At 40.1% G+C, this 22,421-nt stretch overlaps 1 protein-coding gene and 1 long non-coding RNA gene across 31 annotated transcripts in view; one reads left to right on the forward strand and one right to left on the reverse strand.

Annotated features, from left to right (window-relative positions):
• The window catches only part of LOC310705936, a 123,849-nt gene extending 121,080 nt beyond the window's left edge, over positions 1–2,769 (forward strand). The window contains exon 3 of the long non-coding RNA XR_014525535.1: positions 2,428–2,769. This is a non-coding gene — a long non-coding RNA (uncharacterized lncRNA). The remainder of the gene's footprint in view (positions 1–2,427) is intronic.
• The window catches only part of ZBTB20 (zinc finger and BTB domain containing 20), a 493,834-nt gene that overhangs the window by 84,171 nt on the left and 387,242 nt on the right, over positions 1–22,421 (reverse strand). For all 30 annotated transcript variants that reach the window (XR_014525528.1, XR_014525529.1, XR_014525530.1 and 27 more), the window contains one exon: positions 18,674–18,807. The gene's annotated coding sequence lies outside the window, so the exon portion shown is untranslated. The remainder of the gene's footprint in view (positions 1–18,673; positions 18,808–22,421) is intronic.

Raw genomic sequence — 22,421 nt, forward strand, 5'->3', positions numbered from 1 at the left:
TACCTTTACTTTTTTACTTTACTGTTTGCCTTCTTTGTCCTAACCCATGGGTAGGCAAACTAAGGGCTGGGGCCCGGATCCGGCCCAATTGCCTTCTAACTCCAGCCCGCGGACGGTCCGGGAATCAGTGTGCTTTTACATGAGCAGAGTGTGTCCTTTTATTTAAAATGCATCTCTGGGTTATTTGTGGGTCCTGCCTGGTGTTTTTACATGAGTAGATTGTGTCCTTTATTTAAAATGCACCTCTGGGTTATTTGTGGGGCATAGGAATTCGTTCTTCTTTTCTTCCAAAATATAGTCCAGCCCCCCACAAGGTCTGAGGGAAAGTGGACTGGCCCCCTGCTGAAAATATTTGCTGGCCCCTGTCCTAACCCAATGTAGACCAATCATCCTTTTGTAGGATAGGTATGAATGGTGGTTCTCTCATATTGCTTGTAACCATGAACTCATGAGAGCTTGGCTGATATCTTCTCGAAAACTGTCTGCTTACTTACACTATTTGTGTTCCACTACTACCAGCCATCATTATAAAGGACTGCTAGCGTAGATCCAGCACTATATCACCTTAGATTTTCACCAAGAGTGGGATACAAATTCAGTAATATCTTAATAAATGGTTTGGGCCTCATCAATGTTCATTCTCATGAACAATCCCTGGACAGACCAACACGGATGCAGACAAAAGCCCCGTAAAATGGTGTTAGATCAAAAATGGTGCTAATTGGTCTCTCAGCTAGAATGTGAAAAAATGGAAAATGATGCTGAAGGTGTCGTGACCAATAGCTGTGCAGAAACTTTATAGTGGATCCTGAATGAAAACAAGCTCCCTCACACATCCACACCCACAAGTCTGTAGCATCGTTGAGTCCAGAAAAATCAATATGCCTGCCACAATAGCAATAGTGATGTGTGGCTCTCATCTCCCCCCAACCCCAGTCTGACTCATTTGTCATCAGTGTTTAATGAGCTCATTCCCCAGGTGACTGCAAAAACCCTGATTTCTTTATTGGCGTCTCCTCCTAGTTCATAGCCTTCAAGTGTGTGTTTGTGCCAACAGTGTCTGCCACATATGCATTATCATACAGCTTCTGAGGATTTCGAGTATGGTTGCTGCAGCACATACGTTAAAACTAAAAGTACAGTGCATCTTGGTGATGCCTTTGAAGCATGCCACACTTCACAATTGGTTTATTTATTTCCATAATTTATATTGTGCATCTTTAACATACATTTAGTGAAATGGGTGGGGGCGGGGGGGGGGACTGAGCTTGTATCTTGTCAAGATGAAGGCACTGTGGGTGAGTAGTTCCTGTGCTGGGAAATTAGTCAGCTGCCTACCCTCAATGGGTTTGCAATCGCCCTAAAGAAACGGGTTCACACTTTTGAGGGGCTTCTGGATTCAGCTCTCTCATTGGAGGCTCAGGTTGCCTAAGTGGCTACAAAAACCTTGCCACACCGGGAAAACCTTGCTGCACTAGTTCATGTTTTGGTTACTTCAAGACTGGATTACTAACCAATGTGCTTACCTCATATTTGATCCAGAAGCTGCAGATGGTGCAAAATGCTGCAGCACAATTGCTGACAGGTATGAAAACTTGTCAGCATATAAAACCTGTGCTCAGAGATCTGCACTGGCTGCTAATGTGCTACTGGGCCAGGTTCAAGTTTCAAGTTACTATCAGTATATAAAGCCCTTAATGACTTGGGATCAGTTTACCTATGAGATCGCCTTAAACAATTCTGCGTTATTGTAATATCTTATTGTGAATCTTCCTGAGTTACATTTGTATGAACGATGCCACACATATACCTTATATAATTATAATAATATATTAAATGAATAGTTTCTAGCTCACAAGCCTCAGGAAATAGTCCAAAGGTAGCTAAAGTAATTCCATCTCTGAAACTGAGCAGATTTGTGCTTAGCCGGTACATGAATGGGAAGGTGTCTTGAAAAACCCATCTACACTGCTGTGAGGATGTTGGAGGAAACATGGGATATGAATGTAGAAAAGGTCAAAACCAGCTATACCTCCTGTCCTTCTTTGCCAAAACTTGGACTAAGTATCCTAACTGCAGATTAACATGTAGTTGTATGTTGATTTTTGATTTTCTAGGTACATAAATTTCCCATGCAGCAAAACTGGGACTGTTTTTCTTGTTTTTCTTTTCCTTGTTCAGTTAGTAGATGTGCTAGCTTTTGTCACCTCCTGCTGATTAAACTTTACTACTGTATGCTATAGCACAGTATCGAGAACACAGTCTTAAAAACAGAAGGAAGAATAGAGTAAATAATTTATTTTGCATGGTTTGTCATTACCAATTTAGACTGTTGGACACCATCATTCTCCCCCCCCCCCAATATATATATATATATGTATGAAAGGCATTCTTTAAAACAATACTTAATTCGGTATCTTTCAATAGGCAATCTGAAAAGGGGAGTGGATATTCATGAAGAAAAGCAGGTGCTGCAACAAAGCAAAACAGTCCTTCAGCTGAACACTTCACACCACAGCTCATCTCAGAGAGAAATTACAGTGGGGGCTTGAAATTGTAATGTAAGTACTCACAGAAAGGGGTGTGTGTGTTGCATATTCAAAAACAAATGACCAAAATAATTCATTGTTAATACAATTACACCAGTGATGTATTTGGCAACATCTTGCAAACAGAGAGGCGAAACCTGGCCTGGGACCTGTCTGCCTTTAGGGCCATTTCTTTCCATACCATTGTGCCACCCTCTTAAATCTGGTGGAGAGGTTCTTCTTTGCCTGCCAGCTATGGATGAAGCAAGACTATTAGAGACACATTAGAGAGCCTTCTCTATGGCCCTAAATTGTGGAATTCTCTTCCAATAGGAGGTGCCATTACTTCCCTCTCTACAGGTCTTCTGCAATTTTGTTTAGACAGGCTTTTCATCTGCCTGCTTTGAAACTTGGGAAATCACAGAAATACAGACAATGACTGATTTACACGCGTTCAATTGATCCATGACCATGCATGCGAACATCATGGCTCCCTGGAAGGCAGGCTTATGCAAGTTCCGCTGTTGTGTGAGATGACCTGGGTGCAACCCCTGCACAAATCGGGAGTTGTCTATATATGAAATAGGTTGTTCAAATGTTTGGTTCTAACATACTAAAAAAATAGTAGCAGGAAAAATCTCACCATAGTGATGACATGACAAAAATAGCCTTGTACATAAAAACAAAGGTCTACATCCAGACTTCGTTATGCCTAGAGTTGACCTACTGAAATCAATGTGACTTGTTAATCATGCCTAACTCAGCTCTAAGCACGACTAAGTATCCAACGCAAAACATACGCAGTAAATCAACAATACATTCAATAAGGGCACAATTAAATGAAAACTGACCCATTCAGTCAGTATACTTCTAGCTGTATGATTAGATTTGAACCAGTATGGGTCTTTAATTTCATCTGGATAAATAATTGTACTAGCAACATACTGAAGACACAAATATCATTTGCTTTAATGGTCACAAATGCATACTATGCTATCAAAGTATAACTGCACCTGGAACCTGCTTTAAATGCTATTGTGTTTTCTTACCTGGAAAACAAAGCAACTCATGCGATCTTAAAGTATATGGCATAGAATGATAGGGGATTTATTAGTTGGAATCAAAGCATCTGAGAACTTCCTTGGATCCATGGGGAGGCCTCACAGGTCTGTCTTTACTAGTCAGTGAGTCCAATCCAATGGATGATGCAATTTTCACAACACAGTGGTACCTCGGGTTACAGATGCTTCAGGTTACAGACTCTGCTAACCCAGAAATAGTACCTCGGGTGAAGAACGTTGCTTCAGGATGAGAACAGAAATTGTTTGGTGGCGGGGCGGCAGCAGTGGGAGGCCCCATTAACTAAAGTGGTACCTCAGGTTAAGAACAATTTCAGGTTAAGAAGGGACCTCCAGAATGAATTAAGCTCTTAACCCGAGGTACCACTGTATAATTAGAATTCAGTGTACCATTGACCTGATGCTTGATCTTTGTGGTCACGCTGGACCAATGTGATAGAGAGCAATGTTGCAGAACACTTTTAATACTGGTATGAAAAGCAGTAATGTTTGGCTGGCTAATAATAATAATAATAATAATAATTTATTTATACCCTGCCCATCTGGCTGAGTTTCCCCAGCCACTCTGGGCAGCTCCCAAACGAGTGTTAAAAACAATATAGTGGTACCTCAAGTTAAGTACTTAATTCGTTCTGGAGGTCCGTTCTTAACCTGAAACTGTTCTTAACCTAAAGCACCACTTTAGCTAATGGGGCCTCCTGCTGCCGCCACGCTGTTGGAGCACAATTTCTGTTCTCATCCTGAAGCAAAGTTCTTAGCCTGAAGCACTATTTCTGGGTTAGCGGAGTCTGTAACCTGAAGCGTATGTAACCCAAGGTACCACTGTAGAGCAGTAAATATTAAAAACTAAACCAACCTAAATAAACTAAACCTAAATAAACAAGACTGTTTCTTCCATTTAATTAATTACTCAAAAGTAAGATTAAAATATACTGATGTGATTGTGTATGCTGCTTTGGGCATGTTTAGTAGAAAAGCAGCAGATAAATACACACACACACACACACACACACACACACACCTACAAGAATAAGTGCTGCACAATAATTTAGGCACAAGGTTTCTACAACACTTATGGCAGGGAAAATCTATTTAATGCAGAGGAAGCACTTGTTTACTCAGAAGTAACTCCCATGTTATTCAGTGAAGCTTACTCCTTCATAATTGTGCACACAATTACAGATTTGGTACATATGCAGTTTTATCCCCTGTAACATGGGGGACGACTAATAGCGCTCCTCTAGATCATCTGAGTGATCATGCTTGGGTAGAAGAACTCAGGCAGTCCTTAAGGTATCCAAAACACTAATGACTGCTCCCAGTGGCTTCATATAGATCTTTAATAGCATTAGAGAGAGAAAAGTGCCCTGTGGAACACCATAACACAGGTCCCAGGGAGTCAAAGAGCAATTCCCCAGTGGTACTCTCGGTACTCAGCTATGCTGGTAGGAGCAGAACCACTGCAATACAGTCCCTTCTATATCCACCCCACACAGGCATCTAGAAGGATGCCATGGTCAGTGGTTCAGTCCTGAAACCTGATGAAGGTGTCTGGTATTGCTGCTAAGGGTGCACCATGGTTATTTCTTCCCTCTGTGCTCCATTTGCCTCTGCTCACTCCTGTGGCATTCCCATATGGTGGGGTTAATGTTACCAGCCTTCATGTCACATTTGCAGATATCTTTGTAATGCAGAGTTGGTCTGCCAATGAGCTGTTTGTGGATTGCCAAAGACAGTGACAGCAAAACATACCACTGGTCAAGAATATAAATAAACCCTGATTGAAATAGAATAATGAAAAAGTGCAGCCTGGTGAAAAATTGAAATACATGTTTGTCCAAGTGTTTAGCAATTGTAAAGGTCTATTTTAAAAAGGTGAATATTATGCTATTTTTTTATTAGAGACATCTCTATATAAACTAATAACATTTCTTAAAAAAAAAAAACACACCCTACTGTTTCCAAAAGATGGGAACTTGTGCCATGTGATTATAAGTTAAATGGAATCATAGTTATTTTCTTTCAGACATTACATTTTGATTTTAAAGGAGAAGTTATAGTTCTAAGTTTCAACTAAAATGCCCCCTGCATGTATGTGTGTGTGTTAATCTGGCAGAATCAGCAGAAACTATACACTTCTGGGATAAGCAAATGGACACAGTTTTCTATTAACTGTTTTGAACACCATGTGTTGAAAGAAAACAACAGAACGGAAATTGCTCATCCAAAATGCTAACTTGTGGCACGGCACAGCCAAAAAAGCAGGTGTGTGGCATGCAGTTTACTTTACTAACATGCCTACCACATGTCACTCAATTCTGTTACCCCATTTACTTTATTTGGGAACTTATTCATATATTGGCAATAGAATATGGCTCAGTGGAGGATCTATAAAAAGGGTCATGACCTATTATGTGAGTACACAATTTGAGAAAACAGTGACGAGAATAATAACATCATATCACAGAATAATCCTTTGGATTATCTGTTGTGACCCTTGCTTCTGGCACAAATCATAAATGTGCTTCAGATCATGTTATTCCCATTAGTATAATATTCTTCACAAAATCTGGATGGACAACACAATCTTGCTAATTCGCACTACTGACTGAGAGTCTGATTTGTAACAATTCACTAAATTTTTGCAAATTAGTAAGCAAATAGACCCAACAAAAGGAAAATAAATGAGGGATGTTTCTTTGTGAAACATATTTTATTGATTTACAAAGGGACCTGTTTATATCTGATTTCTGAAATTTTAGGGAATAGGAGATCTTGGAGAGGACACAAAAAGGGAGACTGAAAAAGTTGTTGTGAAGCTAAAGCACCCCTCCGAGCTGGAGGAAGAGTGGGATGTAAATGTAACAAACAATCCCTATACTCATGCCTACAATATTGCACCAGTGTTGCAAACTCCTGCTTATTTATAAACCAGAAAGATATAATGCCATCAAATGAAATGATATATGCAACATAATTTCAGGTTAGGTTCCCTGTCTCCCCCATATGAAAACAGCACTTCAAGAATATAAAGGTGTAAAATATCCTGTGACCAAACTGCTACTGTTTCATTTATTTTCCACTCACTTGATGCTCTGGCAGCTTCCTCTTTCCTTCTCCAGGATGGAATTTATTATCGTAGCCCTGAGCTATGACTTCATTCATAACGCTTGTTGCAACTGCACCCGCATTTCTCTTTGCTGGCTGGTGTGTGTATTTGTGTGTGTGAGCGAGGCGGGAGATCTGAATGTGTATCTCTGGATACTGAAGATTTATATTGACAGAATAACAGAATATGGAAGAAGTCTGGCGAATCACTTTTTAAATATTTGTTACTGTTCCTCTAGACTAGCAGTTTAAATATTACAAGTGAACACTCTAAATATTTCCATCTGACACAGCAAAGAAAGCAAGCAACCATCACCCTCCAGCCCAAAATTAGAGGGAATATGGGGGAAGTCAGGTACCTCATTGGAACATCCTGGGTACTAATTTGCTGACTCTCCAGACTAACAAAGGGGCACCCACACATTACAGTGGTACCTTGGGTTACATACGCTTCAGGTTACAGACTCCGCTAACCCAGAAATAGTGCTTCAGGTTAAGAACTTTGCTTCAGGGTGAGAACAGAAATCGTGCTCCGGCGGCACGACAGCAGCGGGAGGCCCCATTAGCTAAAGTGGTGCTTCAGGTTAAGAACAGTTTCAGGTTAAGAACGGACCTCCGGAACGAATTAAGTACTTAACCCGAGGTACCACTGTATTTGCATGTGTGGGTTTACACGTTTCCTTCTGTTTCATGAGAATCTTTCCCATGATCTGGATTTGGGTTGTTAGTGGACATATGGTTGTTGTGGGGATTAAATGAGGAGGCAGAGAAAGAACCATGTACATCACATTCACCTCCTTGGATAAAAAGGTGGACTATAAATTCAAAGAAGACTGGCAATTATGAGCTTTCTTGGAAAGAAAAACCAATCTGTTTTCCAACAGCTTTCTTCCAGTTTATAATGTTGGTACATGTATGCTGATATTGCGTGTTCGTTATTGCATGGCTCCCTTTGAACTGTAGTTCCATTTCAAGCACCCTACTTCACCCCACAAGGCCAGCCACTGTAAAAAAAAGAAAAGGGGGGGGAGAGGAGTTCCCCAGCACTGCTAAAACAAACACCAACAAACAAGAAATAATTTTTGATCTGGATGTGGAACCACCACTACACAATATTTTTTTTTGCAATACACTAATCAAGAGAATCCACCCGAATAGAGAGGATAACTACACTGAACAAAAGGCTGCTTGATCTGGTAGTCTAGTCATATAGTTTACAGAAATCTATCAGATATTCAGCAGAGTGAAGAGTTAACAGAAAACAGTCTTTGGATGTGCCTACAAAGCAGCTAGTTTTGGCTGCATGGTCTAATGAATGCTGGCCACCTATGTGAAGTGTCTTTTTAAACATTTTGTATTGCAGAAGAAATTCTGAGGGCAAATGACACTCAATACAGGTGAACAATATGAGTAGGATAAATTAATACAGTCGTACCTTGGTAAATTAATACAGTCGTACCTTGGAAGTCAGCTTAGTTACCGAACGTTTTGGCTCCCAAACCTGGAGGTGAATGTTCCGGTTTGCAAACTATTTTTGGAAGCCAAACATCCGACAGGGCTTCTGTGGCTTCCAATTGGCTGCAGGAACTTCCTGCAGCCAATCAGAAGCCGTGCTTTGGTTTCTGAACATTTTGGAAGTGAAATGGACTTCCGGAACGGATTCCGTTTCACTTCCAAGGTACAACTGTATAATGAACCATGTAGTTGTGAATTTTGACAGAAAATAACATCCTATGCACTGTTTCTCCACTCTGCAAGTAAGAAAGCACAACTTCAGGTAGGTAGGAGGTAGAGACTCCTTGAACACAGCCCAGCCTACATTCTTATCCACAGACTCCATTTTCATCTACAGGCGCAGCTTTGCTGCCCTTTCCAAATTACCATCGTCTAACATATCCATATTTCTCTCTGAAAATAAATCCAATCCTTTTCAGTACCAGGAACCAGAAGAACTTATAGGAGTTCTTGCCTGCCATGTGCAAGAGACCGGAATAAACCAGTTTCTTAGGTGACCCACAGATTTAATTTACAAATTTTAAATCTTGCAAATAAAACAATTTTTGAGGTGTAAAACAGTTGCTGACAGTTCTTTATAAAGACAGACAGAAATCAAGAATGACATTGAAGTGACTGCTGGTTAGAACCAAAATGTTCTACAACAACTTTCCCTACTCTGTCACATTCTGAGAGAGGCTATCAATAAACTTTGCAAAGAGAGGATTGCAGCTCTGTCTTTGTGTATTTAAGATGCTGTCAAAACCTTGACTGCTTGACATCCTATCAGGTACTACAGCTGTTGCACAGCTACAGTACTGTGTCTCTGAATAACCCAAGGTAGAAGCAAGAATGGGTTTAATGTAAATGGGAGCTCCCAAAATTGTGCCGTTTGCATGGCAACAGCTTTGCTTTTCAGGTTATGCAAAACAAATACCCCAAATGAAAACTGGGTGCTATTCTCAATGTACAGTGATGTAGATCAGAAACAATCCACAGACTGTGCTAGAGATGTGATTGGGGGAAAGCAAAAAAGGATTAACTCCAAACACACTTGGTGGTTTAGTTTGGATTTTAATTGGCAGCTTTAATTCATTGCATTACATTAGTGAAATGTAAAATTCTATGTAACCTCCTGCTGACCGATTCCTGGTTTTAAATGTATTGGAATCCTGCAGTTGCCCGTACCTATTCTAGGTCAAGGGGAGTTTGTCTCTAAATACAACAGCTTTAGCATAGTGGTATTTGATTAACCCTTGCAGGACTGGTATTTCTTCAAGAGCTCCAAGTCAGTGCAGAGAGAAGATCAAACCAGAGCAGACTAGTGGGGCAAAGGCTGGGCATGAAAGGAGCCAAGTACTTCGAGCAGGTAAGTCAGAAGCACACTGCCAAAGCTAGCTGACAAAATTAATCCAAAGATAAGCAAAGAGTTCAAATCTGGCAGTCGAAGGCCAGCAGAGAAAGGGTGAGAAATGCAGAGCTAACATAGCTGCTGATCAGCCTGGTAGCAGTATCTCTCTGTTTACTTATATAAGGAAATACAGCCAGTTGTGGTAGGGTGCAGCTGGTTTGACTGCCTTGATGCTTCCTAGGACAGTACAATAGAGCTAGTCTAGAACCATGGCAGGTAGAAAGGTGGTTTTCTCAGCAGAGTTGAACATCTTAACCTCACAAGACAAACTGGATACCTCATCTGTGAGACAAGCAAAGCACTAGGGCAACAATCACAGAAGAAATAGGTCCCACGTGGTCCCAGGATATGTGAATTATTTTGTTCATTATGTTTAGTTCATTATAGATTACCATAAACCACTCATTTACCAAAAACATGCAGAGGGCTCCCACTTTGAGAAAGAAAGAAAGAAAGAAAGAAAGAAAGAAAGAAAGAAAGAGCATGATCCCCGTCTTAGTACTTAGGATTAACCAAAGATCATGGTTTGTTTTGCTCCAGAAAAAAACACAATGTGAATTCAATGTTTGTTTTTGACTTCCTATAGTACATTGTCTGGAGCAAAACAAAATACAACCCCCAGTTCACATGTATCACTAGCCCATGGGATCGTGATCTGTTGCTTCTACTTGTGACAGAGGAGAAACGGAGCATGAGTGACTCTGTATTTACCGTCAAGTTAAGCCATTAGCTATGGTCTACTGTGGTGTGCAAGTGCAGGTATTGTTGTAAACCGATTATTATTTGACTGCAAACAAATATTCTACCAATGCCACTGATTGGATTAAAAAATACTTTTAAATTTTTATTATGTTGTAATTTGTTAAATCTAGCCCTGCAGCTATCAGGGAAGAACAAGTATTGTAATTAAACTTTTTCCACTGACTACTTACTGCAATTACAGGAACTGCAGGAATGCATGCTGCCATTGGTGGTAAGGACACTGCCTATTGGGTACTGAGTTGACTAGGATCATAGGGACCCAAGTTCAAATCCACAGTGAGCCACGAACCTCATTAGATGACATCAGACAGGTCACACATACTAACTAAACCTAATCTATATCACAGGATTATTGTGAGGGTAGAATTTGGGGGGCGGGGGGGAGAGATATACTATGTACTTCTGTCTCCCCAAGCTCCATGGAGGAAGGGTGGAACAAAAATATAATAAATAAGAAAATATTTTTTACTGAAGTATATGTCAGTTTCACAAGTTACATAATTAATTTTATGAAATCAGCATAAATATCAAGTCGGTTGATGATGATCTTCATTGGTCTCATAACATTAATGCTTTAAAATACTTAGCAAAATAAGCCCTCTCCTCACTATAATATAAGCAGGCTCTAAAAACATTTTTATTTATGTTTGCTTTTAGTGAGGGTGTCTATTTTTATTGAGCTGGCTGGCTGATAGAATTGGATTAGGAGAAGCGAAAAGTTTTACTGCTGCTATTATTACAGATGCATTGTTTTCTATCTTATAAGGTTTTAAGATGTTTTTATATGGTGTAAGCCTCCTGTGGCCCTCCATATGTCACTGGACTTCCACTCGCATCAACCCCATCCAGAATGGTCAACAGGCAAGGCTAATGTGGGCTGTAATCCAATAATAATTTGAGGGCAACAGGTATCCCCTAATAGGTTGCAGCTTTTTTTGACTTGCTATATCCCAATCCTAACATAAATCCAGTGCCTTTCTATTTTGGGGGCTAGTAGGGAAGGCTATAGCTCAATGGGAGAGAACATGCTTTGCATGCAAAAGGTCCCAAGTTTCTGGGTGTTTCTGGGAAACACTCCTGTCTGAAGCTCTAGGGAGTCAGGGTTGAAAATAAAAGAGCTAGATGAATGAATGGTCTGACTTGGGTGTACGGCAGCTCCCTATGTTCCTAGCAGTGCGACACCTGGACGAAGCATGGTCTGGGGAAATTGGCTTAGTAAAAGCTGAAGTTTCATAACCTTCCACCAGACCCCAAGAGTCCTCAATAGGCCAACAGAAGAGTAGGAAACTGGGCTGAATGCACCCTTCTCCATGGATAGTTTTATACCAAGCACAAAAATCAGCATTTCCCATGTTTTCTGATTATGTCTTAGGTATAAGTTGACAAGCCACCTTTTAAATCCTTAGGAGTTCTTTCATACCATTTTAATTACCCCAACATTAGTTCATTAAATTATTAGAGGTCACCTCCCCTTGTCTGTGTCAGAAATACTTAATGTCTTAGGGACTGCTGTTGTTGTTGATGATGACGACAATGGCAACATTTCTATACCACCCTTCAGCTGAGGATCACAGGGCAGTTCAAAACAAAACAAAACAAAACAAAACAAAACAAAACAAAACAAAACAAAACAAAACAAAACAAAACAAAGGCATAGATTGTTTAATTAGCCAAAGGCCTAGGATAAGAGGAATGTTTTTGCCTAGTGCCTAAATATATGTAATGAAGCTGTGAAGTGAGCCTCCCTGGGGAGAGTGTTCCACAAGCAGGGAGCTACTGCAGAAAAGACCTGTTCTCAAGTTGCCGTCCTCCAGACCTCCCATGGAGGAAGCATATGAAGGAGTACCTCAGATGCTGATCTCATGGTCCAGGTTAGTTCATATGGGAAGAGACGGTCCTTGAGGTATTGTGGTCCGGAACTGTTTAAGGCTTTACAGGTCAAAACCAGCACTTTGAATTGGGCCCGGAAACTAATTGGCAGCCGGTGCAATCAGGCCAGGATCAGTGTAATATGTTCAAACCACCTTGCCCTGGTAAGCAACTTGGCTACTTCACCAGTTGAAGTTTCCTTACTGTCTTCAGAGGCAGCTCCATGTAGCAGTAATCTAACCTAGAGGTTACCAGAGCACAAACAAAAGAAGTTAGGTAATCCCTGTCCAGGTAGGGGAGCAGGTGGGCCACCAGCTGAAGCTGCTGGAAGGCACTCCACACCACCGAGAGCACCTGAGCCTCAAGTGCCAAGCGGGCCGGGATCATCCCCTCACAAAAAGAGGCATTACTCATGTCCTGGGCCCAGCCAGTTGTCCCCTCCCTGCTAGTTTTTATCAGCCAAGAAGGGTAAGGGTCGAGAGAGAAAAGAGATCACCCTGACCGATTGAAGCACCTTGTCCATGTCTTTGAGCCTTACTAACTGAAACTCATCCAACATTACAGGACAAGACAGTGCTCTGGACACGTCTCAAGATTTGTCTGCTGTAACAGTGAAGTCAAGGCCCTAGTACATGCAAGCAATTTTATCCTCAAACTGCTTGGTAAACAAAAGGCTTTGCAAGCATGCTGTCAGTTCTGTCACCTCCTCCTTTGGGCCATACTGAAAAAGGCCTCGCACTACCTGGAAAAGCTCTGCTGGATGGCACAATGAGGATGCAATGGAGGCAGGAAAGTACAGTGGTGCCTCGCAAGACGAAATTAATCCGTTCCGTGAGTCTCTTCGTCTAGCGGTTTTTTCGTCTTGCGAAGCAACCCTATTAGCGGCTTAGTGGATTAGCGCTATTAGCGGTTTAGCGGCTATTAAAGGCTTAGCGGCTAAAAGGCTATTAGCGGCTTAGCGGCTTAGAAAAAGGGGGGGTCACAAGACTCGCAAGACTTTTTCGTTTTGCGAAGCAAGCCCATAGGGAAATTTGTCTTGCGAAGTGCATCGAAAAACGGAAAACCCTTTCGTCTAGCGGGTTTTTCGTCTTGCGAGGCATTCGTCTTGCGGGGCACCACTGTATGCCTTTTTTGCTGCCTTCACTGCCAATTGGTCTGGTGTCATAATGCATTAAAATATTATAATTAGCCAATGTAACTGAAGTGATTCCAGATATTTCATTATTCACCTGGAGCTTCTTTTTAGCCTGCCTATTCCGGAGTTCTGAGTAATTTAAAAACTGACAATGACATTCCCCTCCTACCCCAATTGCATCCCAATTCCACAGGAAGAGGAAGGGAAAATGTATGATCTCCCTCTCCTCTCCTTCATTTTTCAAACATTAGGGAGAGAACCATTAAAATAAATTTTTCTGAATATTCTAGCTCAGGAAACATGCTAAAGAAGTATATTCCCATATGTTTTAGCATAAAAACTACATATTTCTTTTGCAGCTCCTAGATTAATTTTGCTGTTGCTTTTTGTATCAGATTCGCGTGCCTCCTGACCTTGATAATCTGTGTAGCCCTATCATGACCTACATCAAATCCTTCACCTAATAATCCCTCTTATTTCTCATAGACTGCATTCTACTAATTCAAGTAATTCTCATGGTCCTCTGCTATTCTGTTTACTTATGTGTGCAGGCACACACTTTTGCTGGATTTCTTTCTGCATGGTGGCACCAATCTAGCTAAAGGTGGTTGGAACTTAAGTCCCACTGAAAGCAATAAAAACTGCCCTAATTGCAAGCAACCTGTTCTATTTCTTTCAATGAGCTTGAGTCATAATCAACTTTAGCTGGATTGCAGCCACAGTGTAGAAAACCAGGCAAAGTATGCAAAACACAAACATAAATAGAATAGCAGATAGTCTTGCAGAAACCCGGTGAATAGCTTGAATGAGTGGAATGCATTTTGTGAGAGAAGAAAGGGATTAATAAAAGGGCTGGGTGTTGGTCATGGAAGGACTACACTCACGTTTAAGATCATGAAAAGGAGCATGAATCTGATATAATTTTTAAGTAGATTCTAAAAATTTGTTATGGATTTCAAATATACTTGAAATGGAACCTCTAGAAGCATCTTTTGTAGCTCCTTCTTCCTCCCATTATCTTCAAATTTTGGTGATGAAAGTGACTCATCGTACAAGAAAAAACACATTTTCTATTCTACACCAATAAGATAGTTGTAGAGCAGTTGCATATACATTCTTTCCAAAACTGTTATATTTTTAATCTCAGGCACAGAGATATACATAGGTCTAACAGTCCCCTATGCAGATCCTGAAGACTACAAGGATTCCAAAGAGAATTCATAAAGAAAGACACAGTAAAGTTAAGACTACTACAGAATGCTCTGTGGGATTATCAAGACAGGAAAACTTTGCAGATGTTACTGTCTCTCTGGAGGAATAAATGCTTGCATTTTAATATTCTCAGCAGCTGGTTCCTGTTGAATGCCATCAGGATGATTCAGCCACCTCCCAGAAACAGTAGTAGCAGCAAGTGCACTCCTACAGATACAGATCTACAACACTTTTATGTTTTCAGGGCATTACTATTACTCTGACATAGTCAAATCTCATTAAACTGTTATCAATTGAGCCAAACACAATCATTTGAATAGAGAAAAAATACTACCACCACAGCCTCATAAACACAGAACTTCTGTTTTATGGTATGCTGTGTACATAAACTTAGTCTGAACAGCCACATATTTAAAGATGTACCATTATTTCTTCCTCCACTTGTTCCTTGGCTCAGTGTTCTCCATCCCAACCATCACTTACTTCAGTTAGCAATATTTTTTTCTTCCTTTCTACCCTGAATTGACTGATACAGGTTAAAGCATGCTGCTTGTCGTCTTAATTTTTCCTTTCGAATCAACCTTCCACAACTCTGAAATTTAGATGGGTGCTCAGTGCCAGGTGGGTTATGAACTCTTGCCAACAATGAAAGCACATGGTATTTATCAAGTAGTGTGCTTCCTGATATATGTACATAACCAAGACCAGTTCTCTTTCTTGTTTTGTATTTGTTTTGTATTGGTATTATAGCTGTAAGTCGCCTTCGTTCTGCCAGATAGGCAACTCATAAATATTGGAAATAAGGGCTAATATGCCATGTTAAACTTCAGATAACTCACCTACAGCTCTTCCTCTCTTCTAGTTCTTTTGTATTTTTATCCACTATATTTAATTCACTGTAAATCCAACTGTGATCAAAACCGGGCAATAGCAAACACACTGAGCATAGCAGTAGTCTGCAAAGTGGTCTAAGGGGACTTAAGGCAAGTTTGTGAGATCACATTTTTAAAAATGCTCCACTGTAACACTATTTTATTTCAAAATGAGGGGCAACCCTGAAAATGCAGTTGCTATGAATATCTAATTAAAGGGAAAATCTGTTCTAAGTTTTCTAATGATGAAACAATAAAGATGAAGAAAAACAAAGCAAATGTACAGATTGGAACCAATATGTTTGTGCCAGGGCAATCTCTTAACTATAATTAATAGATTGGCAGCAGACTGCACTCCTGCTCTAACTTCAAACCTTGGTTAAAAGCAAGCCCTGATAATGATTCTGCAAACATAATACAACTCCATGGTTAACATTCAGAGCCATGGTTAGAACTTCTGATGCATTAACTATTAAAGTGTTACATGTTAAAAGGGAGGGATAGTACCTCTGTTGGGGGACACGTCATGCTCCCTCTGAGACAGTTTGTTCACCTTAGGTCCCTATCCTGCACTCAGCTCTCACCTGTGGCTCCTAGAAGCTGTCACCATGTGACAGCCGCCACATTCCAGGAATGGCTGACTGACTGGCTGGATGGGTCTCAAACCCTCAGTGAGTTAGGGACCTCCCCTACTTGCGAGGACAGGCTGTGGCGGATTGAGCAAAAGAGACAAATGGTGGGTCCAACAGTCAAGAGAGCAGTTACTGTACTGAAGGAAGAGAGGGGCAAATGGGGCTCGCCAACCTGGGAAGGTGGTCCATCAAGGAGCAGGGAAACTCTGGTCCTAAACCTCTGCTGTCTTGCAGTGAAGAAGAAACGGCTAAGGAGTAAACCCTACACAAATCAGGAATGGAGTCCCTAAGATGGTTGGATGGCACCTTGTACACTTGCTTCCAGCCAGTTGGTGCCAAACATATTGCTCTGCTTTCCTTTGGACCACATCAGTGAACCCAAGAGGGGTCTTGTCGCCTAGACAGCCCAGTACCTCCATACAAACTACTCAGGCTTGCACCCCTGGGAAGTCACTTCATTGCTGTTAACACAGTGGCTTGACTTCACGAGTGGTGGACCTTGGGGTCTCAAATTTCAGCGGCACCCTGTGCAATGTCAAAATTCAGCACCCCCCAACCTCTCATGCTCCATTCTAAATAACAGTTGCAGTGCCCCCTGTGCTACCCCTGAGGCGGTCCCCTAAATCTACCTCTGATGTCACCTGCACATGTGCACGTCATTGTCTCTCGAGATAGACGGATGCCAACAATCTGCCAACAACACCCTTAAATGCATATTTGCAAAGGCTAGTGCTTGGAAAGCTTTGGTACGATACAAAGTAAAAGTGATAATGTCCCAGAAAAGCTTTATTTTCAAAAATATAGTCATTGCCATTGGAAGGACCATTTAAGTGCCTGGACATTGCATCCTTTATCATATTAATAGTCTACATTTTGACAGACACCTTCATTTTGTAGAATAATCTTGAGGCTTGTCTGCACTACTGCTACAAGGATATAACAACCACCTCAGAAACTGTGGTGTCTGAATAAAACCAAGCTTGAAATTGGCATAGCCCTGCATTACCCATAAAAACCATGGCCTGAACTGAAGACTCGCCTATTCATATACTGCTGATGTACACACGCAAGTATATCTGAACTATAATTTTACAATTATCAACAAATCACAATTGCTGCATCTAAGCTGAGCTGATTGTGACCAACCTTAAACTCCTTTGTCCCATTCTGTCATCCTCTTGCCCTGGTAAATGTTGCATATGCAAACCCACCTGAGGTTACCTTCTCTTGCTTGTCCATTGTACAACCACACAAATCAGTTAACAATGAAGTTAAGGGCCATAGCTCAGTGGTAGAGCATCTGTCTTGCAATAGCCAGTGACCTTTAGCATTGAGTAAATGAAATGCAACTACTGCATGCTAAAAGTAGTGAAAAGTTGTTTCATTTTCTACATCACTACAGAAAAGTAATTCTACAAAAGAGGAGAGGTGACTGTCAACAGAACAAAAGCATTTTCTCTTCTTCACCAAAAAGGGAGATGAACACTCCAGTGTCGGAAGGAGGAATGACAAGCAACACTCTTCCCTCCTTCCCCCATAAAAGTTTTATACAATTACAAAATACAATTTAACAAAAATTGGGGCACTGCTTGTACTATTCAGGTCAGTACTCAGACCGAGCCAGTCTTATATTGTGTGGGTGAATTTGTGGGTGTATTTGACACACACACACACACACACCCATACAAGCTAAGTACATAGAAATATTCTGCAAGTCTAGACACTTCTAGCTACTACCACAAATTCTTCCTGCCCTTACAGAAGATTGACTGAAGTATGTGAAGGGACAATGATATTGTTGCAGCCCACTTTTCCAGCCTACATGTAGCTTTGCTTGCTCTAAAACTGGAGTTTCTTCACGAGAAGAATAAAAACTGGGTTTTGACATGCTGATGTAAAAATATCCCACTACAAGACACATATGTATCATTAGCTATGTATATAAAATATATAGGTCCCAAGGACAAGGACGTGCAACACAATGCAATGTGTCCATATGTGGTAGTTGAATTGTATTATTTATTATTCATGGGCCACCTACTATTTCCCAAATATGGAAGTGTCATCCCATAATGAAATTATGTATTGTGTGAAATTATGTAGTATGTGATATTTAGTGCACTACGAAGAGTTGGTTTCACATAGTGCATAATTCTTCGGCACACAGTCTGAAGATGAAATTCACATTTATTATTATTCATCGCTTTACCCATAGAAATGATTCAAAGCAACTTAGAAACACAACTGGAATACTAAAACCAATAAACCAATAAACACAATCAATAAAAACCGTAAACAAACAAATGGACAAAACAAACAAAATCTACTGCACTCCTAAACAGAATCTGGCCTTGGCCCTATCTTGGCCGACTGATCTTCCCAAGATTTAAGCGAAGTCACCTTCACTGCATAGGAAATTATCACCTGCATCCAGTGTGCTTTAGAAAGATGTCATAAGGAATAAATAACAAGGAATACATGCAAACCAAGATGTGCATATAATATCAGCTAGTCTACATTTAGCTCAATCAATGTTCTTAAAACATAAACAATGTGTTAATACCAACTTACATTTGAGGAAGCGGTGTGGCCTCGTGATGAGAGCAAGTGCTCTGGATGCAGGCTGTGCAAAGTCTGCTTTCTGTTCTTATGTAGTCTTGGTCAACATGGACCTTCAGCAAAATTGTGTGAAGACACTTGCTTGTCTGTAAAAAACAACAACAATAATCAATTAATTAATTAATGCAACTCATTATATGACACTTTCTGTATATCCACATAGCACATGAAGTGGCTTACAAACCTGCAAGTATCTGATAATAAAACAGTATCTGGAGCATCACAGATTAGCCACCTCTACCCCAATTTATACAGGACTTTTAAATCTTAAAAAAAGACCACACCTCATCAGTACTTTGAACGTGGCTGAGATAAAAACAGGCAGTCAGTGCAGGTTTGGTTGTTTCAAAATGATGGATGATTTAGGCCTATGTGATGGAAGCAACTGCAGCTAGCTCATCAGCCAAAGCGGGTAGAAAGCATTTGTATTCACTATATCAGGGATTTCACCAGAAATGTAGGCTAAAGTAGTATCCAAAAAGCAAACCTTGCCCTTTAGGGGCAGTATAACCCTACCAAAGAAAGACAAAACCATGGCTCCAAATTGGCTTAATACATCTGTCCAGTCTGTATTAATTTCCAATTCATTAGCCATCAGACAATCTAGGCATTTGCTCAGGGAACCTACAACTGCTTCTACACTTGACAGAGAAGAAAGGCAGTATTTGGTGTCATCAGCATACTGGTGACATTGCAATCCAGAATGACTTAACTGTTTCCCAGTGGTTACATATAGATCTTAAAAAGCACAAAATAATGCTAATAGCAAAGTGATATAGTAAGTCTCTGTTAGTCAATTTTTATCGAACATCCTGACACTGTATGACTGGAGATGGTGCTATAAAACTGAATATTACCGTTAATTACTGAAGTGTCTTGAGGATGTCAAAATGTTTTTTCTATAATCTATAAATGTATGTCCATGTTTTTTTCTTCCTGTACATTCAGGGTCCTATTTCCCAACATTAATGTGTTCCTTAATAAAATATAGCAAATTCCAGAGTAGGGAAGGAAGTAGCAGTATTTTAACAGTGCCCAGTTATCGTCTCTCAAGGTTTAGGCAGAGAGGAATGAGGAAAGCTTATGCAATTGGCTCTTCAGAAAGAATGTATAGAACAAAATGCAATGGTACATCAAAATACACACTCTAATTTGCATTTAAACGAGATATAATTATGTATCCCAACTAACCGAAATTACATAATTTACAGTTTTATACACTATGTTTCTAGCATATACTTAAAACATATTTGATGTACACCTGAAAAATATAATGCAAAACCCGTGATGCAAACATGCAGCCCTATATAATCAAGCTATACTTTCTGAGCAGCTAGGATTGAGAGTCACCCCCTGTAAGGTGGTGACTTGAGGCAGAAAAATCAGGTTCATCACAATTTATGTGATTCCAAGTTGATGTACCTCCATATATTTAAGAGAGATCACTCAATCTAGATTCTACCCTGAGCAGAGGTGCCAACTTGCATAAACTATTGTGGGAGCAGGTAAGCCCTGGCCTGCATAACCGGTCACAAGACATGGAACAGGCACAACATTTGAATGGCAAGGCCTATTAACTTTTGGGGGCAGCCCCCTCAAATATTTTATTAGGAGTTGGCTCCTATGAGCTTGAGACGGATCAATTTGCTTGCTCAAAACAAGGTGTCATGGTTGTATGCTACAATAGATTTCTATATAGAAGATTTTCAACACTGTGAAATTCTTGTTTGGCTTTGGGGGACAAGGATAAGTAGACTCCTACTTAATGATCAATGATGGCCTATTTCTGCCATACTTCTTCACATACTATTTTCAATCTACCTTTCCTGATAGATTTTACTGTTTTTACAAAATGTTTATAGGACCAGCTTCTGAAACCAGTAATGAACATAAAGCAAAAACTATTTGACCCGGTAAGTTGTCTGGGAACATCTGATGCAGAATTAGACTGTGGGCTTAACCCACCCACTGGAAACGCCGTGTAGGGAACAAAATGGTATGTGTATCAATACCCAGTATTTATATGCATTTGACACATAAGAAGAAGAGTCTGCTAGATCAGGCCAATAGCCCATCTACTCCAGCATCCTCTTCTCACAGTAGCCAACCAGATGCCTGTGGGGAAACTGCAAGCTGGACCTTACTGGTGGGAGAGGGGGAAAGTGACTGGGAGGGAGGATATGGCACAGGAAAACAACAAGCTGCAAAAAAGGTTAAACATTCCATTGCTTCCTGCTACTTTTCTGCTCAGAACTACAGACTTCCAAAACTGATTTTAATTTTTTTAAAAAATGAGATATTGGCCTTCTGTTTAATTCAAAGTTCACTCAAGAGCAGGATATAAATGACATGATAAAAATAAAAATAAAAATCCATGTACTGTGCTATGAACCCAAGCAAAACTGAGTATATGAAGTGGATACTAACTTCTTAGACAGGTATATTTGTTGTATAAGCTGCAACCAATCTGTCCGATTCTGCTTGCTTGAGGTTTAGTACTGGGGATTTTTTTTTCTACAAACTGTAATACTAAGGATATTCTGAGGACTCACAGACCAGAGGATTTCTTTCTTTTTAAAGAATCCAACAACTGATCTCCTCACAGGCAAAGACTTTGGCAACTTTCTAAATACACATAATTTTCTTTGCTATTTCCTGATTCTCTGGCCAGAAAAATAATTACAGAACTTATTTTCTGTAGGGAAGGAGCAGAAATTGTTTCTCACGCTAGATCTGCAGGCTTTCTGGGATACATAGTAGAGATTAACAGGTCACAGAGAAATTTTATTATCTAGGGTAATGAAAAGACTGCATTAACAGACTAGCTCCTTTTCTACTCTTAATATGGTCAGAACTTTAAAAGGCCGACTGAGCATAAAACAAGTCTTTGAGGAATGCCAAGAGAATTCTTAATGGAAGGACCGAATTCAGTTCACAATTCTGATTTCATTGTGAACAGTAGCAAGCACAAACCCTTATGCAATATATCTTAACTGCAACATCTTAATTAAGATCCTTAACCGGAGGGAGGGAGGTGGAGAAGGTCAAGAAAACCACCTGTGTGATATGCAACCCAAAGAAGAGCTTAAACTGTAAGATTTGGATCTGGATTTTAGAGGTCTTATAGCTCAAGCAGCTCTGAAGAGATCTAATATATAAAATGTTAAGTATTACAGGGAAAGGGTTTATTTAAGGAAGGCTACATCTGATCTTAAGAAGAAATGGGTATATGCAATGTGGCAAGCCAAAACAGCTGCAGTAAGAAAAAGTTAGTTACACGGAATTCTATTTTTTATTCCCGAATTGAAAATAAACTAAAAAACTAGAAAATACTAGTAATTGTTTAATACAGAATCACACCTATGATTATCTCGCATTCTGATTTTCATTATATTAATCCTAAATGGAAAAGGAAACACTCACGAGACTTTTTTTTTCAGGACACACTAGTTGACTGTAATGTATTTATCATCATAAACAAAAATCTAAATTACAAAATGGGGGAGGGCCTTAGGAAGAAATGGTACTACACATAAGATAAGAAAGCCAACAAGCAAGTATGTGTGGTCAATACAAAATAAAATACAAGGCTTGCTATGGCTCATTTTGCATACAAATAGATAGCCAAGTGAACAAACGCTAAATGAAAAGTTATTCTTATATACAGATACTCCATTTCAGCAAGAAATTAAACTTCAAA

This window comes from Podarcis liolepis (genome assembly GCF_965112155.1).
Source record: "Podarcis liolepis genome assembly, chromosome: 4".
NCBI lineage: Eukaryota > Metazoa > Chordata > Lepidosauria > Squamata > Lacertidae > Podarcis > Podarcis liolepis.